This window comes from Canis lupus, chromosome 16 (genome assembly GCF_048164855.1).
Source record: "Canis lupus baileyi chromosome 16, mCanLup2.hap1, whole genome shotgun sequence".
Taxonomy (NCBI): Eukaryota; Metazoa; Chordata; class Mammalia; order Carnivora; family Canidae; genus Canis; species Canis lupus.
In genome coordinates this window covers 31,761,294-31,779,858 of record NC_132853.1, presented here as the reverse complement: position 1 = coordinate 31,779,858, position 18,565 = coordinate 31,761,294, and the positions used below count along the sequence as shown (strand labels likewise).

Sequence of the window (18,565 nt, the reverse complement as noted above, 5' to 3'; positions counted from 1 at the left end):
TGAGGGCTAGAAAAAGAAGAAAAATCTCTCAAAAGGCAGCAATGGCATTATGTATTCATTTCAAATTACAAAATCCTTAAAATAATTCAAGAATATAAAATTATGATTTAATCTTCACTTCCTAAACCAAATGTATAATGATCATGTTATAAAAATGAAAAAAAAAAAGGATAAATGGCCTGGTAATGTAACAGAAGCAGCAGATCTAAGATATACACAGGGCTGGTTATTTTGATCTAGTTACTAGGCTTTGTGATTAAAAACAGAATATATACACACCCACCTACCCTTACTCCTTGCCTCTTATATTCCAATATATCTTCTTTCTCCTGATCTCAATGCTGAGCTTCGTCCGTTATTTACATTCCACTCTGCACAGGACTTGCCACCTAAAGAAGAGCACCTTACACCAGTGATTTTCTAAGTTGGGCTTAACACTTGCATCACTTCATTAAAACACAATTTGCTGGGCTTATACCAGAGAATCTGGATCAAGAATTTGTATTTCTAGCAGGTTTCCAGTGGTGCCAACACTGCTGGTCCAGAGCCTATACATTGAATTACTGCCCTATACTTACCTTGCCTCTCCAGGGTTTGGGAAGGCAGACCTGATTTCAAATAATTCTCTCCAAATTACCCTTTAAGATTAATGTTTCTTATGGTGTTTTATAGTATTGGGGTGATGTGGGGGGTTGTAAATTAAGGATAAAATGCAAGATATAAATACTTGAACAAAGTTAACTTTCCTTCTCATTCCTCCTGTCTTTTAAAATTGATTGATTTTCCTCTCAGTACAGCTAATCTCATCTAGGTGATTAAGGAAATGTGATCTAAATTAGACAATTCACACTACCATGTAAATGGCTGACTTGGAGTTATATTAAGTCAATTAAACACAATCACTTGTTAAAAGCAGCTCCTTAACTTAAATAATGTGTCCTTCAATCCTAAGTATTTCAGTCAAGCAGATTATTAGGAGTGGGGGGCCTTCCTGTGATCCATATGATCCCTTTAAACCTCTCAAGTTTGTCTGTAGAAGAATTTTTGTGGGAGGTGGGGGAGGCTTCCCTTTACTACTCCTGATATAGGTAAATCAATAGGAACCAATTTTCAGTAGTGCCTCTAGTGGCAATCGGAACTATTGAGTTAGGCTTTACTCCTTCAGCTCATCCATGGGGACATGGGTGAAGGTGACAGTTATTCCAATATACCTTAGGGCATTTTTGCTCCCTCAAAAAACCTGAATTAGTTCTGCTTCATAAGTGAAGGAAGAGCTGCTCTATGACCCAAAAGAAGAGAGGCAGCTGAAGATTTAAAAGAGTAAAAGTGTACATGTAAAAACTGTTAAAATGAATAAGTGAATAGACAAAAATTAATGATTAATGGATAGCAGATAGGCAAACAGGTAAGAAGTTTCTTTTCTGTCAATATGTAGGTGATTTGTTTTAAGAATTAAAAATTAAAGAGAAAACATTGAGAACATTTCTTGTTAAGAAAAAAAAAAAAAAAAAAGACATGGAACCTGAAATCTTGCCCCATAAAGGAAGAGAAAAATAATTAGATAATCTTTATCTACTATTCCAGAAACTGGCTAATACAAATATATTTGTTTCATGTGTTTTACATAAAATGAAATATAAATTACATATCAAACTGAAATTTTCTTTCCTCACTTTTCCAGTCCCTTCTTTCTCTATCTACTGTTATAAAATTACTACACATCCTATTTATTTTTTTATTACATTTATATGCATCCATGGAAAAATATATTATTTTTTTAATGCTTCATACATTCATTTTTAAAAAAATATCTATTTATTTACTTGCTTACTTACTTGCTTAAGAGAGAGAGCATACATGAGTTGGTGGAGGGACAGTGGGAGAGAATCTTCATGCAGACTCCCCACCAAACATGTGTGTGGCTCCATCCCACGACTCATGAGATCCTGACCTGAGCTGAAACCAAGAGTCAGACACTCAACTGACAGAGCCACCTAGGCACCCATGCTTCATATATTTAAAAAATATTTCTGTCCACATTTCTTCAGTACTGATCTCTCCCATGAAAACACATATACAAACTCCATAGAAAATAATAATGAATCTTCTCCAACTTCCCCTTCATTGATTTTTCTTATTTCATTTTTTTAATATTGATGTGTAATTAACATTGAATGTTATGTTTGTTTCAGGTGTATAGCATATTGATTCAACAGTTCTATACATTATTCAACGCTCACCATGATAAGTGGAGTCACCATCTGTCACAATACAAGGTTTTTACAATATTATTGGCTATATTCCCTACAATGTACTTTTCATCTCTGTGACTTATTTATTTTATAACTGGAAATTTGTACATAAAATCACTTTCACATATGCATTTGTCTGATAGAGTTATCTACCTTCTGGGTGTCCAATTTTCAGATTATGAAGACTTAGGTGTAAAATAACATTTCTGGTCCTCATTTTTATTTATTGTACTTTCTATTTGAAGGAAAAACCTGGGGCACATTTAGGGCAAGCAGGCTATACTTGAATCTTCTTTGCTTTTCTGGATATTTAGATAGTGGTAAACACACTAGCAAATGACTTTCTGTAGAAAGTTTACTATCAGTTGAAAAGAATAAAAGGGTGTAAATTTCACCCCACCCCATCTTTAGACCTCAAACTGTTGACTATACCCAAGATGCACTATGATAAAACTAGGTCAGTTATCTAAGGAAATGATTATGAAAAACCGCTCCTCATTTATGTGCATGACTTATTCTAAGCCCCATACAATTATTCTTGAATTGGAATGCAGAATCGGAGGGACGCTGAATTTGAACTAAATATCATGGAAACAAGATGCTTGGTCTAATGATTTTTTCTTTTCTGTAGCAGTGTTTTATTTTGGGGAACCAAAAATATGGATTTGTCATTTCAAAAGTGTATGTCACAAAATATTGGAGTATTTTCTTCCTAAATTTCTAAAACCATGGAGTTGACATTAGTTTCCCTTTTTGTAGAACACATTCCTAGGGGAATATATAATATATTCTTTAGGTGGGAATAAAATTTAAATAATTGGAATTTTTCCCCCAAGTATTTAAGTTTACAAGGAGCATATTCCTGTTCATTTGGATTTGGTATTTTGGGAATGTTAAATCATTATTCCCACTTGAGAACTTTTATTCATGTGGAAAGAAATATGAATTGGGAGATTCAAGGACTAGGTGCTGTTTCTAAGTTTCTCACTGATTTTCTCTATGATAATAAAAAATATAATTATTATTTTGATAATTTAAAAATGTTATTAATATTATTTTATTGTAATGTATCCCTTGTATTAAATATAATTTTATAAGTAATATTTTCTATGTGATAGCTAGAGCAAGATACCTAACAAGCTTGGGCTTCAGTCTCTTTGATAAAAGGGCTTACATTGGACACACTGAATAATCTCTCAGATACCTCTGGTACTACCAATCTTTCATTCTAATCCTTAACTTCATCTTTCTCTGATCCCCATTTGGTGAGTAAAATCAAATGACCTAACTTGAAGTAATATAAAACATAAATTTTGCTTATTGAGTAATAATAATAATAATAACAACAACAACAACAACAATGGCTCCTATGTATTAAATGCCCATCGTGTGCCTTGCAATGTTATGGCTAATCCTCATGGGCAGCACTGAAATGCAGTTGTAATCAGACCTATTTTACAGATTTTTAAAAATCAGAGCAGTATGGGTAGGAGCAAAAGATGAATAAATAGAGCACAGAAAATTTGGGGGGCAGAAAACATACTCTGTATGATACTACAATAATGGATACTTGTCATTGTACATTTGTCTAAACCCATAGAATGTACAACACCCAGAGGCAACCCTAATATAAACTATAGACTTTGAGCAAGATGGAGATGATATGTTAATGTAGGTTCATCATTTATACATACATACTACTTCAGTGAGTGATGTTGATAATGGGGAAGTCTATGCATGTGTTGGGCCAGAGGGCATGTGGAGAATCTCTGTTCCTTCCTCTCCTGCTGTGAATCTAAACAGTACATCGCACACACACACACACACACACACACACACACACACACACACCATGCCAGACCTGGCATTTTACAAAGACTAGTTAGATGAAAGTATCAGGAACAAAAAACAGAGAATTTTTCTTGGTGTGGATTAAGAAGATAGAGTTTAAGAATTCCAAGTGTGCAATAATATGCACAAGAACACAAAGAACATTGGTGTATTACTCTTTTAGTGTCATATAATTTAGGTGATCTGGACATTTTCACAATCTCATTTATCCAGATATTACTGAAATTTAATTTTTATTCTTACATACATAACCCATGACAGTTATATCTTTGAAATTTCTGAAATGTGGGGAAAGTTTGTGAAATCATCAAATGGCTGAACAGTTCTGTAAAAATTCTTCCCTGAAAACACATTTTTAGGACAAAGGTCATATTTTCCTCATTTTACTTTATTAACAAAGATCAAATTGTAGATGGGGTTTAACTCATCTGACCAGGTCTACATGTTCCCTCTAGTTTTTCAATGTAGACTATAAATTGAAAAATACCAAGACATTCTTAATACAAAAACAAATCAGAAACTAAGAATTTAACTAAATTTACTAACTTCTTTAGAAGTTTTCATACTCATCAAATGAGACTTAGAATTTTAAGTCTCATTTGTTAGTATATAACAACATTCTATGAAGCTTTTCTGCTGAATAATGATAGCACAAATTCTTTGATACTCCACTCACTGAAAGATTAAATTTAATTCTCCAGCCAGTGGATTTTGGGTGGCTTTTAAAACTTGCTTGATATTGCACTGCTGAGGATTTACCTCAAAGATACAGATGTAATGAAATGCCAGGACACCTGCACCCCGATGTTTATAGCAGCAATGTCCGCAATAGCCAAACTGTGGAAGGAGCCTCAGTGTCCACCGAAAGATGAATGGATAAAGAAGATGTGGTCTATGTACACAATGGAATATTACTCAGCCATTAGAAATGACAAATACCCACCATTTGCTTCAACGTGGATGGAACTGGAGGGTATTATACTGAGTGAAATAAGTCAATCGGAGAAGGACAAACATTATATGGTCATTCATTTGGGGAATATAAAAAATAGTGAAAGGGAGTAAAGGGGAAAGGAGAAAAAAATGAGTGGGAAATATCAGAAAGGGAGACAGAACATGAGAGACTCCTAACTCTGGGAAACAAACTAGGGGTGGTGGAAGGGGAGGTGGGCGGGGGGTGGGGGTGACTGGGTGACGGGCACTGAGGGGGGCACTTGATGGGATGAGCACTGGATGTTATTCTATATGTTGGCAAATTGAACACCAATAAAAAATAAATTTAAAAAGAATAATAAAACTTGCTTGATAAATGGAATGTGATAAAAAGGATGTTCCTGGAGCACTGAACTTTAGTCACATGAATCCATTTTGCCTGGGCCACTTGGAACATCTGCTCTTGTAGTCTTAAGCTATCATGTAAGAGGCATAATTCCTCTGAGGTTTCCAGCTAGAGAGATCATACAGAGAGAGGAGGGAGAGAGATACCATCCAGTACCCAGCTGTATCTCTAGACATCCCAGAGCAGAGACAAGTCTTCCTTACTGTTCATAACCTGTCTAAATTCCTGACTCATAAAGCTCTGTGAAATAAAATCGTTGTTATTTCAAGCTAAAGAAAAAAAGGAAGCTCATATTGGTTATTAATCTCCTCAAAGTCATACAAATAATAAAGTGAATAACGAGCATTGGTGTATGGCCACATCTTTGATCACTCATGCCTGTTTTTTTCCCAGTATCCTGCCATTCTTCATATATAGCCCCCATGCTTATACAATATATTATATTTGCTTATAGACTTTTGATTCTCATTCTTAAAACAAGCAATTACTGAACTGCCACCATTGCTCCTTAGATTTGATAAGCAGCAGTCTTCTGAGCTCTCATCAGAAATGCAACTTGTATCTGGAGGCTAGTAGAATTAAAAGCACCAGTCAAGAAGCTGAAAACTGTTAGATAATCTTCCTCATGCTTCAAATACTCTTCAGTTATGTAGTGGAAAGAAACTCTCAATAAGGGGCTTTAAAAAATACTAAAGAGGCAATATGAAATATAAGAAATTTTCTAAATCTGACTGAGATGAATGGAAGTAAAACTCATCAATGCATATCAAAAGGAGGGAAAGGGAATTATCTTATATATTGTTTAATATAATAATAATAACATATTTGCCCAGAACTTTACAGTTTATAAGTTCATCAAAACTGTAGATAGCATTTTGATCTGTTAATAGTTAGAAAATAAAACTAGCAATAAAGGGGAAAAAAAGGTCATTTTAAAATTATTTTAGGTGGGTGGTTCTATCAAGTTCTTTCAAGTTTTCAATATAAATTCATAAGGAGAGTTATTGACCTTTTATCTCCAAGTATCAAATAAATCATAATGGATTGTTAGTTAATTAACTTATGTTTTCTTTAAGATTTAATTATTTATTTGTTTATCCATTTTAGAGAGTGTGTGTGCAAGCAGGGAGAGGGGCAGAGAAAGAGGAAGAGAATCTCAAGCAGACTCCTTGCCAAATGCAGAGCCCAACATGGGGCTTGATCCCATGACCCTGAGAACATGACCTCAGGTGAAATCAAGAGTCAGATGCTTAACCAACTGAGCCACCCAGGCACCCCAACTGTAGGGAGTATGTTGCTCCTCTTTCTCAAAAAGTCAAAAATTAAATAAGAGGAAAAGAAAGTGTAAGGATACAATGTAAGAACCCCCCTGAGCTTCCTTCTTCTTGAAGATTATACTCATACACAAAGTATAAAGAATGAATACAAATGTCTCTAAAGTCTGGGAATGATTTACCTTCCTGATGAGAAGTAAAATGTGAGAAGAAAATGTTCTTTTTCTACTTCAGCTGTTGGAGAATTTTCTATTTAGAACTATGGTCGTGAGAAGTCCTGAGGACAAAGCTAACTCCAAACATGATGGAGCAAAAAGAAAGCACATGATAACATCATTTGGTTTCTGAACTAATTAACTCTGGAACCACCTGCCTGTGGACTTCTTGATATGGGGACAGTAGGTCCATCATCATCTCAGTCATTTTTAGCCAGTTTTTCTGGAACTTGTGTGAAAAACATCACTATGGTTAAAGTATATTTTAGAAAAATATAGAAAATACAGAAAGGTCTTTACTGAATACCTGAGTTTGTATAAACTGAGATCTATACCTGCTATATTTAATATATTCTATCTAGTTCAGATATCTAGATGGAGATATTTCTAGAAGCAGTTATGGCCCATCTTCTTTACAAGTGTACAATACAAAACTGCTGGCTACAATTACCTCATAATGCTCAACAATGGCTTTTCTGCTCTGTGTTCTTCTTACCTTTGCCTCCAGTTCCTGAAAATAGAGGCAGGCACTCCTTTTAGGAGGAAAGGGACACGTTATTATATATTAGGAGGAAAGGCTGAGGACTATCTCAAAATATCTTCCAAAACTAGGTATTACAAGAAGGAGAGAGAGAGACAGAAACAGACAGAGAGGAAGAGAAGAAGCAGGAGTTACCTAATGCTTATATTATGTGCCTGTTGTTAAATATCCCACCAGGACCTTATCAACTGGGCTGTTATATTTTAACTATCCCATTATCCCATTGTCTAATAATAAAAGGAGGCAGAAGACTGTGGCCCTGTATTTGAGAAACTTGCAAACATTCCTCTTCAATTTGGCAACTAATGATTTGTTATTTACAGTCTATACAATAAATGTTTGTAAAGTAATTGGGCCATCTATCAGCCTGAACTAAGTGAAGGTACACATTTTTTAAATTTAAATTTATGGATAAAGGCAGAATGCTAATTAAAGTTGGCTATTTATGGGAAAACATTTTGAAAGATCTAAATAGCAAATCAATTGAATTAATACCTTGTATTTCTTTCTTTGATGTTTAGCACTGAAACTTCACTAAGCAAAATTAGTTTCATTATTTTGTCTTCTGCTGAAGTGGACAAATTCACTTGGTCATGATAAACATGTATGAGAATATAATTTATAAATCTCAGTTATTAATTATTCTTTAATACTGAGCATAAATTCATCTGAACATGTGAGAAATAAAGTGAGATAAATAGGATTGTGAACAGATGTTCTCATTACAGGAAGATATGTTACCTTTTCATGATAATTAATGGAATAATAAGAGTAAAATAAAAACTCACAAATTGTTATGTCTGATTTAAACTCAGAGATTACTCTCAGATTACATCTCTTTTGGTTAGAAAGCATAAAATCAAGCTCCTTGAAGTCAGGAAACAGATAATATTTAACTTAATTGCTCATAATATCTAACCCATGTCTTGCAATGTAAGGCAAAATATAAGTACAGTCTTTATGAGTTTAATTGGATCTAGAATTACATAAGTATTCAAGAGTTTACTTGGTTCTATAATCAGTTTATTAATTACCCAGTAAACATCTTGAGATGAGGCTATAGAAGAAGAGTATTCCATTAAATCCACACACACACATATATATATATAGTGATTTTCAGAGTTTCTCCAAATAATTGCTTTGTTTAAAATATATGGATCACAAACAATAGATTATGTGGTTTCCTTTGTCCAGAATCATCTTTTAAGCCTCATATTACATGGCATTTATGCAAAAATCTCTGATCTCTCAAATGAGGTTAGATTCTTTTATAAAATACTACCAATATCATATACATACTTTGAATAAATACAAATCTTAATTACACTTGGGTACTGATTCATATAATTTGTTTCCTTCAGTGGACTATAAGTATTCTGAGAGCTCGGACTACAGCTTTCTTGTTTATGGCTCTATCCTCAGTGCAAACACAGCACTGTGCATTTGATAAGAACTAAAACAACATTTTTTGAGGGGCACCTGGGTGGCTCAGTTGGTTAAGTGACAGACTCTTAATTTCAGCTCAGGTCATGATCTCAGGGTTGGGAGATTGAGCCCCACATCAGGCTCATGGAGCCTGCTGAAGATTCTTTCTCTCCTTCTACCCCTCCCTGCTCCTGCTCTCTCTCTCTCTTTCTCTTCCTAAAATAAATATATCTTTAAATAATCAGTATTTGTTGAACAAATGAATACAGAGAATACACTTTCTTTTTTTTTTTTTAAGATTTTATTTATTCATGAGAGACACAGAGAGAGAGAGGCAGAGGGAGAAGCAGGCTTCCCGAGCAGAGCCCAATGTAAGACTCGATCCCAGGACTCCTGGATCATGCCCCGAGCCAAGGCAGATGCTCAACCACTGAGCCACCTAAGTGCCCCTGAAATAAACTTTGTTATATAAAGCAGTGAGGAGTTATTTTCTGTGATTATCACATATTTTATGAATAATGCCAAGGAAAATATTCAAAATGTAACAACTGAAAGAGTAAAATCAAACGTATATATTCTCTTTTTTGTAAAAACATAAATACAAGCATAAAAAGATAAAGTACTTGAAGATGTTAGCTCTGTATCGTAGGATTATAATTTTCCTCTTCTCACCTTAAAATTACTTATACTTTTTTCTATTTTAAATATAATTTTTGTATTTATTAGATAACATGTATATAACACTTTACAAACCTTGATAGTATTCACAACTTTTATGGAGAAGAAACAGAAGTCCAGAGATAATACTTCGACTTATCTCACGTATGTATTTACCTATTTTTTCTAAATTGCATACTAATACTGCTCATTCATTACTTCAAGTTATAGACACTGTTACTGAATTATTCCTGTGTGTGGAAACAACATAGTTTCTTCTTCCAAAAAGAAAAATACAAAACCCAAAATGTGATGCTCTTTTTAAGAAGCAAATCAGCTCCAGTGCCAAGCTTTAAATATCCCATTTGGTATTGACAAGAAAATTAAATTTATGACCTGTGAGCTAAGAAGCCACCAACTGAAAGTATTAAAAAAGGCATGAATAAATTGAACTTATGAAATACGTTAAATTTCACTATTTTCATTTCCTCTGAATAAGAGACATGATTATCATATTAGTTATATATTATATTAGTTACATATGATGTGTATACTATATTAGTTATATATATTAGGTACTATTTTACATATACACAGAGAGAGAGACAGAGAGAGGGAGGGAGATAAAAAATAGTTATCAAATTGTTTTATTTCAAATCCTGTCATTACTCTTCTAAAATATAAACATCTAAGTTTATATGGAGGCCAAAGTTAATGAAAAGTGTTTTAGAAAATTGAGCAAAGTCAAAAAGTGTGAGTAGAGTAGGAGAAAACAATAGTTCACAAATTGCATTTACAGTTCATCAGCTATTATAGAAAATAAACATAAAATGAAATCACTTGTTATTTCTCCTTTTCCCATATTTAGTCATTTCCCCCCTATTCCCTACAAAAGTATCAGTACTGGTTTTTAAATACATTACCTTATTTTTTCTTATTACTTTACTTGGTATCTATCACTAATTCTTTCTCTAAACACTCCAAATAGAACTTTAAGATAGGGGGATCCCTGGGTGGCTCAGCAGCTTAGCGCCTGCCTTTGGCCCAGGGCGCGATCCTGGAGTCCCAGGATCGAGTCCCACGTCGGGCTCCTGGCATGGAGCCTGCTTCTCCCTCCTCCTGTGTCTCTGCCTCTCTCTCTATGTTTATCATAAATAAATAAATAAATCTTTAAAAAAAAAGAACTTTAAGATATCTCTAAGTACAATCAAATATATCAGGTAATTTATAAAATACATTTTTCCCTGGGAAAACTCTTTTGGCTGTCCATATAATATGGCTCCAATCTGATCTAGTTTCTCTCTAGGACTACTACATAAATGCAATCGTAAATATGATTTTCACAATCATTGCGAATCATTCCACTTTTTTAATTCCCTGTTTTCTGGAGCCTCTCTTAATTCATTTCCTCATTAAATAGAGGAAATCCTCCAAAGGTTTCTGTAAAGGACACATCGGGGGTACCTTTATTTGAGATCTAGCTGCCTATAACTTCATTTCTTTCATCACACTTGGTTAATAATTTGGAAACACAGGTTAGGTATTACCATCCATCACATTTGTCAATAGAGTGCTCCATTCTGGTTCCCAGAGTGTCACTGAGAAATTTGGTATCTCTCTGTTTTGAGATCCTTTACATGTTGCTTGTCTTTTTGTGACAGTAGTGGTTGTGATCTCTCAAGCTTTTAGAAAATTCTCTTTATTCCTAGAACTTTGAATTTACTATCACGTGCATTCACATTCACTTTTTGTTGAACGTGCTAAGCACTTAGCAGAAACTCTCAATCTGGGAATGCTTGGTTTTTACAACAAGAGAATTCTCCTGAATGATATTATTATTTTGTGGGTATGATTTTTCCTTCTAACTTTCTGGAATTTCTATTTGTTGTATATTGAACCCCAGTGTTGAACCACCTCTGATTATTTTTCCTATTGTCTTTTTACTTTCTGTGATGGATATATATATATATATATATATATATATATATATATATTCCTAAGAACCTTTTCTTTTTTCTATTATCTAACTTGGAAGAATGTGTTATCCTTTTTTCTTTTTTTTACATTTTTAAAAATTTAACGTGTTACCCTTTTTCAAGGCTATAGTATCTGTTCTTTTTTCTCCATAGCCCGCTTGTTCTTTCTTTCTTTCTTTCTTTCTTTCTTTCTTTCTTTCTTTCTTTCTTTCTTTCTTTCTTTCTTTCTTTCTTTTTCTTTCTTTTCAACTTTGGTCTGCTTCCTGCATTGGTTCTTTTTGCTCTGATTCTACTTTTTGTTTGGTTGTGTATCTGTTTGCTTTGATCTTTTTCTTGTAAAGATCTTTATTTAAATTATGCTGAGTGAAATAAGTCAATCAGAAAAGGACAAAGATTATATGGTCTCATTCATTTGGGGAATATAAAAATTAGTGAAAGGGAATAAAGGGAAAGGAGAGAAAATGAGTGAACATATCAGTGAGCATGACAAAACATGAGAGACACCTAACTCTGGGAAATGAACAAGGGGCAGTGGAAGGGGAAGTGGGTGGGGGGTTAGGGTGACTGGGTGATGGGCACTGAGGGGGGCACTTGGCGGAAAGAGCATTGGGTGTTATGCTATATGCTGGCAAACTGAACTCCAATAATTTTTTTTTAATTTTTAAAAAATGGCTGATGATCATTGTCTACTGCTTATCACCAACAATGAGGTCTAAGCATGAAGCACTTAAAAGCTGCTGTGGGGGCTGTGCATGTTCTGGAATGAACTTGGTCAATGGGAAGAATGCAGCAAAGGGTGAGTGAGCTCTGAACCCATACTGTCAATATCTCTGGATATTTTCTGTTTGGCTGGCCTGATTTCCCAGAACAATCTTCCAACTTCTGTCTGAGGGAGGGTAGTAGTGGAATGCATTAACATGGCTAGTGACATTTTGGTAACTGGCAAGATAAAGGAAACTGAGCATGTCATTCTTCATTATTTAGAGCTGCAAGTATTTGCTTGTTTCTAATCCTGTATTGCTCCATTTGTTACTCATCTTTGCCTGGTATTCCCAGAGCCTCTGTGGTTAACTACAGGACAATCATCCATTCATCCATTAAGTTAAGGGGAGATCCAGTTGCCTGGCCTCAGTGGGAAAAGATTTGAGCAGCTAATTGTTCTCTGTAAGAACCTGCATCTAATTTTTCACTTCTTGGCCCATACCTCACCCCTGACTGCAACACTACATGGCATTTCTAATTCTTCAGGCTTTTCATGCTTCTTTACTGTTAATTTCCTTGTAACTTTGCAGCTATCGATGAGCTGCAGACAATTGGTTCACAACACTTCCTGCTTTTTTTTTTATCTGCTTTCCATTGTACTAAATGTTGTAGACATTGCTCATATACTGAATACTTCTCTTTTTGTTACAATTTTGTCTTATTTGGGGCTTCCTAGGGGATCAGAGAAAATATCTGTGCTTTATCTATTGTATATACCTAGAATCCATGCCTTCTCTGTCTTCTCTATTTCTCTATCACTATAGGCTAAATCAATAGTTCTTAAGAAAGGATTATTATCAAAATCACTTGGGAGATTTTTCATACCCTGTAGGATCTGGACAGTATAGTTTTATATACATCAGCTATTTGCATGAATAATCCTAGTAAAACACTCCTGATTTTGGCTGTTAGGTAGGTCAGGTTATTAATAATATGACTAGGGATTTATAAGTGGACTTACATTTTAATACATATCTCCACCTGTATCATCTGATATTCCCACCCTGTTATGCTTGCCTGTCTAAGTGCTATTATCCCTCATTCCATCTATCTCCATAATAGAATCATAATTTATTTCAATACAGTTCAAGAAGGTGGACCCTTCACAGTCTTGGCAAGTGAACTAAGCCAATATGGTCTTTCTCTTCTCCAGTAAAGTTGTTATCCATTGGTGTGTGCTCCATGGAGGGCAGATATCTCAGATATTTCTATAGAATAAGCATGCATTATTTCCTGGTAAATAGTTGGATTTCAGATAATATGACAATTCTTGCCTTTGGCTGTATCATATAGAACCAACAATGATGCCATGACTGCCGTCTTCAGATCATGAAGGGAAAATCAAGGCATTTGTACAGAATTTGACCAGTAGCCTCAATACCACTACATTAAAAGGGGATCCCTGGATGGTTCAGTGGTTTAGCACCTGCCTTTGGCCCAAGGCATGATCCTGGAAACCCGGGATCGAGTCCCACATCGGGCTCCCTGTGTGGAGCCTGCTTCTCCCTCTCCCTATGTCTCTGCCTCTCTCTGTGTGTGTGTCTCTCATGAATAAATAAATAAAATCTTAAAAAATAAAAATAAAAAAATTCATGAAACATGGGACCATATACTGCCAGGCAGATTGTTACACATTATAATAAATCTTTTAAAGCCAAAGTCAGTTGGGTATTCCATTATTAGAAGCCCCAAATTCCCTACTATATACTGAACACTCTCATTAACACTTACAATATTTAAAATACAATACTAAACTAGAGTGCTTCCAGTGATTAAATGTGGGCCTATTCAATTTGATTTAAATATCCTGGGTTGCAACTAAAAGGCGTAAGTTTTCCTTATGTTTCTTAACTATGGTTATTTGATCATTCTTGATAAATTGCAATACTAGGTTCATTTAATGTGAATATAATGAGAAAAGAAATGAGGTAGTTTTACAAAAAGTTTGTTTTCTTAACTAATAAGAAGTACCTCTACCACTGCCATTTTAAAAACTGGACTATAAAAATTCCTGCACCATTAAAATGCCAGATGTCAACTGTTGTGTGTGTGTGTGTGTGTGTGTGTGTGTGTATGTGTGTGTGAGATGGTTTTTACTGTAGTTTTACTCAGTTGTTTTTTAGCTTATTAAATTTCATATAATGCCCAAATACTGAGAGTGTTTTGTGGCTATGAAGAAGTGTTGAGCTGTTCATCTGACTCTATGAACTGCTGAGTGTTGTGGGTGGAGAACAGCAGAGGAATGGGAAACGTGAAATCAGCACGCACAGGTCTGAACTCTTGTGCCAAGTCACAACTCCCTGGGCCAGTCACACAGGAAAAACGTTTAAAGAAGTTCTTAAATGTCCTCTGGATTCAGTGTAGCATTTGGAAAATCAGGCTTTTTAATGAGATCAAATCTTATTACTCCATGTCTTCCTTCAATAGCATACAACTTTGAACATTCTGTAGGGCAAAAAGTATTTGTTGTGGTGGTTCAAAAGCCTGAGTTTGTATATGTCTTGGGCTGTCACTAATGATCATGTCACTGCATTATGCCCAATAAGACACTCAATAGAGGGATCCCTGGGTGGTACAGCGGTTTGGCGCCTGCCTTTGGCCCAGGGCGCGATCCTGGAGACCCGGGATCGAATCCCACGTCGGGCTCCCAGTGCATGGAGCCTGCTTCTCCCTCTGCCTGTGTCTCTGCCTCTCTCTCTCTCTCTCTCTCTCTCTGTGACTATCATAAATAAATAAATAAAAATTTTTTAAAAAGACACACAATAGAGATGTGATATTTTAATTTTAGCTCTGTACAGGTATTGCTTTCTAGAAGTGTTCTTTACAGAACAATCCAAATACTAGTATTCTAATGTATATTACCTTCTCTTTTTTTTTTTTTTTTTTTTTTTTGTATATTACCTTCTCTTTTTTTTTTTTTTTTTTTTTTTTTTTTAATTTATTTTTTTATTGGTGTTCAATTTACTAACATACAGAATAACACCCAGTGCCCGTCACCCATTCACTCCCACCCCCCGCCCTCCTCCCCTTCTACCACCCCTAGTTCGTTTCCCAGAGTTAGCAGTCTTTATGTTCTGTCTCCCTTTCTGATATTTCCCACACATTTCTTCTCCCTTCCCTTATTTTCCCTTTCACTATTATTTATATTCCCCAAATGAATGAGAACATATAATGTTTGTCCTTCTCTGACTGACTTACTTCACTCAGCATAATACCCTCCAGTTCCATCCACGTTGAAGCAAATGGTGGGTATTTGTCATTTCTAATAGCTGAGTAATATTCCATTGTATACATAAACCACATCTTCTTTATCCATTCATCTTTCGTTGGACACCGAGGCTCCTTCCACAGTTTGGCTATCGTGGCCATTGCTGCTAGAAACATCGGGGTGCAGGTGTCCCGGCGTTTCATTGCATTTGTATCTTTGGGGTAAATCCCCAACAGTGCAATTGCTGGGTCGTAGGGCAGGTATATTTTTAACTGTTTGAGGAACCTCCACACAGTTTTCCAGAGTGGCTGCACCAGTTCACATTCCCACCAACAGTGTAAGAGGGTTCCCTTTTCTCCGCATCCTCTCCAACATTTGTTGTTTCCTGCCTTGTTAATTTTCCCCATTCTCACTGGTGTGAGGTGGTATCTCATTGTAGTTTTCATTTGTATTTCCCTGATGGCAAGTGATGCAGAGCATTTTCTCATATGCATGTTGGCCATGTCTATGTCTTCCTCTGTGAGATTTCTGTTCATGTCTTTTGCCCATTTCATGATTGGATTGTTTGTTTCTTTGGTGTTGAGTTTAATAAGTTCTTTATAGATCTTGGAAACTAGCCCTTTATCTGATATGTCATTTGCAAATATCTTCTCCCATTCTGTAGGTTGTCTTTGAGTTTTGTTGACTGTATCCTTTGCTGTGCAAAAGCTTCTTATCTTGATGAAGTCCCAATAGTTCATTTTTGCTTTTGTTTCTTTTGCCTTCGTGGATGTATCTTGCAAGAAGTTACTATGGCCGAGTTCAAAAAGGGTGTTGCCTGTGTTCTTCTCTAGGATTTTGATGGAATCTTGTCTCACATTTAGATCTTTCATCCATTTTGAGTTTATCTTTGTGTATGGTGCAAGAGAGTGGTCTAGTTTCATTCTTCTGCATGTGGATGTCCAATTTTCCCAGCACCATTTATTGAAGAGACTGTCTTTCTTCCAATGGATAGTCTTTCCTCCTTTATCGAATATTAGTTGCCCATAAAGTTCAGGGTCCACTTCTGGATTCTCTATTCTGTTCCACTGATCTATGTGTCTGTTTTTGTGCCAGTACCACACTGTCTTGATGACCACAGCTTTGTAGTACAACCTGAAATCTGGCATTGTGATGCCCCCAGATATGGTTTTCTTTTTTAAAATTCCCCTGGCTATTCGGGGTCTTTTCTGATTCCACACAAATCTTAAAATAATTTGTTCTAACTCTCTGAAGAAAGTCCATGGTATTTTGATAGGGATTGCATTAAACGTGTATATTGCCCTGGGTAACATTGACATTTTCACAATATTAATTCTGCCAATCCATGAGCATGGAATATTTTTCCATCTCTTTGTGTCTTCCTCAATTTCTTTCAGAAGTGTTCTATAGTTTTGAGGGTATAGATCCTTTACATCTTTGGTGAGGTTTATTCCTAGGTATCTTATGCTTTTGGGTGCAATTGTAAATGGGATTGACTCCTTAATTTCTCTTTCTTCAGTCTCATTGTTAGTGTATAGAAATGCCACTGACTTCTGGGCATTGATTTTGTATCCTGCCACGCTACCGAATTGCTGTATGAGTTCTAGCAATCTTGGGGTGGAGACTTTTGGGTTTTCTATGTACAGTATCATGTCATCGGCGAAGAGGGAGAGTTTGACTTCTTCTTTGCCAATTTGAATGCCTTTAATGTCTTTTTGTTGTCTGATTGCTGAGGCTAGGACTTCCAGTACTATGTTGAATAGCAGTGGTGAGAGTGGACATCCCTGTCTTGTTCCTGATCTTAGGGGAAAGGCTCCCAGTGCTTCCCCATTGAGAATGATATTTGCTGTGGGCTTTTCGTAGATGGCTTTTAAGATGTCGAGGAATGTTCCCTCTATCCCTACACTCTGAAGAGTTTTGATCAGGAATGGATGCTGTATTTTGTCAAATGCTTTCTCTGCATCCAATGAGAGGATCATATGGTTCTTGGTTTTTCTCTTGCTGATATGATGAATCACATTGATTGTTTTACGGGTGTTGAACCAGCCTTGTGTCCCAGGGATAAATCCTACTTGGTCATGGTGAATAATTTTCTTAATGTACTGTTGGATCCTATTGGCCAGTATCTTGTTGAGAATTTTTGCATCCATGTTCATCAGGGATATTGGTCTGTAATTCTCCTTTTTGGCGGGGTCTTTGTCTGGCTTTGGAATTAAGGTGATGCTGGCTTCATAGAACGAATTTGGAAGTACTCCATCTCTTTCTATCTTTCCAAACAGCTTTAGGAGAATAGGTATGATTTCTTCTTTAAACGTTTGATAAAATTCTCCTGGGAAGCCATCTGGCCCTGGACTCTTGTGTCTTGGGAGGTTTTTGATGACTGCTTCAATTTCCTCCCTGGTTATTGGCCTGTTCAGGTTTTCTATTTCTTCCTGTTCCAGTTTTGGTAGTTTGTGGCTTTCCAGGAATGCGTCCATTTCTTCTAGATTGCTTAATTTATTGGCGTATAGCTGTTCATAATATGTTTTTAAAATCGTTTGTATTTCCTTGGTGTTGGTAGTGATCTCTCCTTTCTCATTCATGATTTTATTAATTTGAGTCTTCTCTCTCTTCTTTTTAATAAGGCTGGCTAATGGTTTATCTATCTTATTAATTCTTTCAAAGAACCAACTCCTGGTTCTGTTGATCTGTTCCACAGTTCTTCTGGTCTCGATTTCGTTGAGTTCTGCTCGAATCTTTATTAACTCCCTTCTTCTCTTGGGTGTAGGATCTATTTGCTGTTTTTTCTCTAGCTCCTTTATGTGTAAGGTTAGCTTTTGTATTTGAGTTCTTTCCAGTTTTTGAATGGATGCTTGTATTGCGATGTATTTCCCCCTTAGGACTGCTTTTGCTGCATCCCAAAGATTTTGAACGGTTGTATCTTCATTCTCATTAGTTTCCATGAATCTTTTTAATTCTTCCTTAATTTCCTGGTTGACCCTTTTATCTTTTAGCAGGATGGTCCTTAACCTCCATGTGTTTGAGGTCCTTCCAAACTTCTTGTTGTGATTTAGTTCTAATTTCAA

General features: G+C 35.7%; 1 long non-coding RNA gene across 1 annotated transcript; it reads right to left on the bottom strand.

Annotated features, from left to right (window-relative positions):
- Positions 1-281: 281 nt before the first annotated feature.
- On the bottom strand, positions 282-7,298 carry LOC140607488 (uncharacterized). The gene is made up of 3 exons (XR_012009487.1): positions 6,899-7,298; positions 1,836-1,956; positions 282-389 (listed from the first exon to the last, which is right to left on the bottom strand). It is a non-coding gene; the product is annotated as an uncharacterized lncRNA (long non-coding RNA).
- Between the last annotated feature and the right edge of the window lie 11,267 nt (positions 7,299-18,565).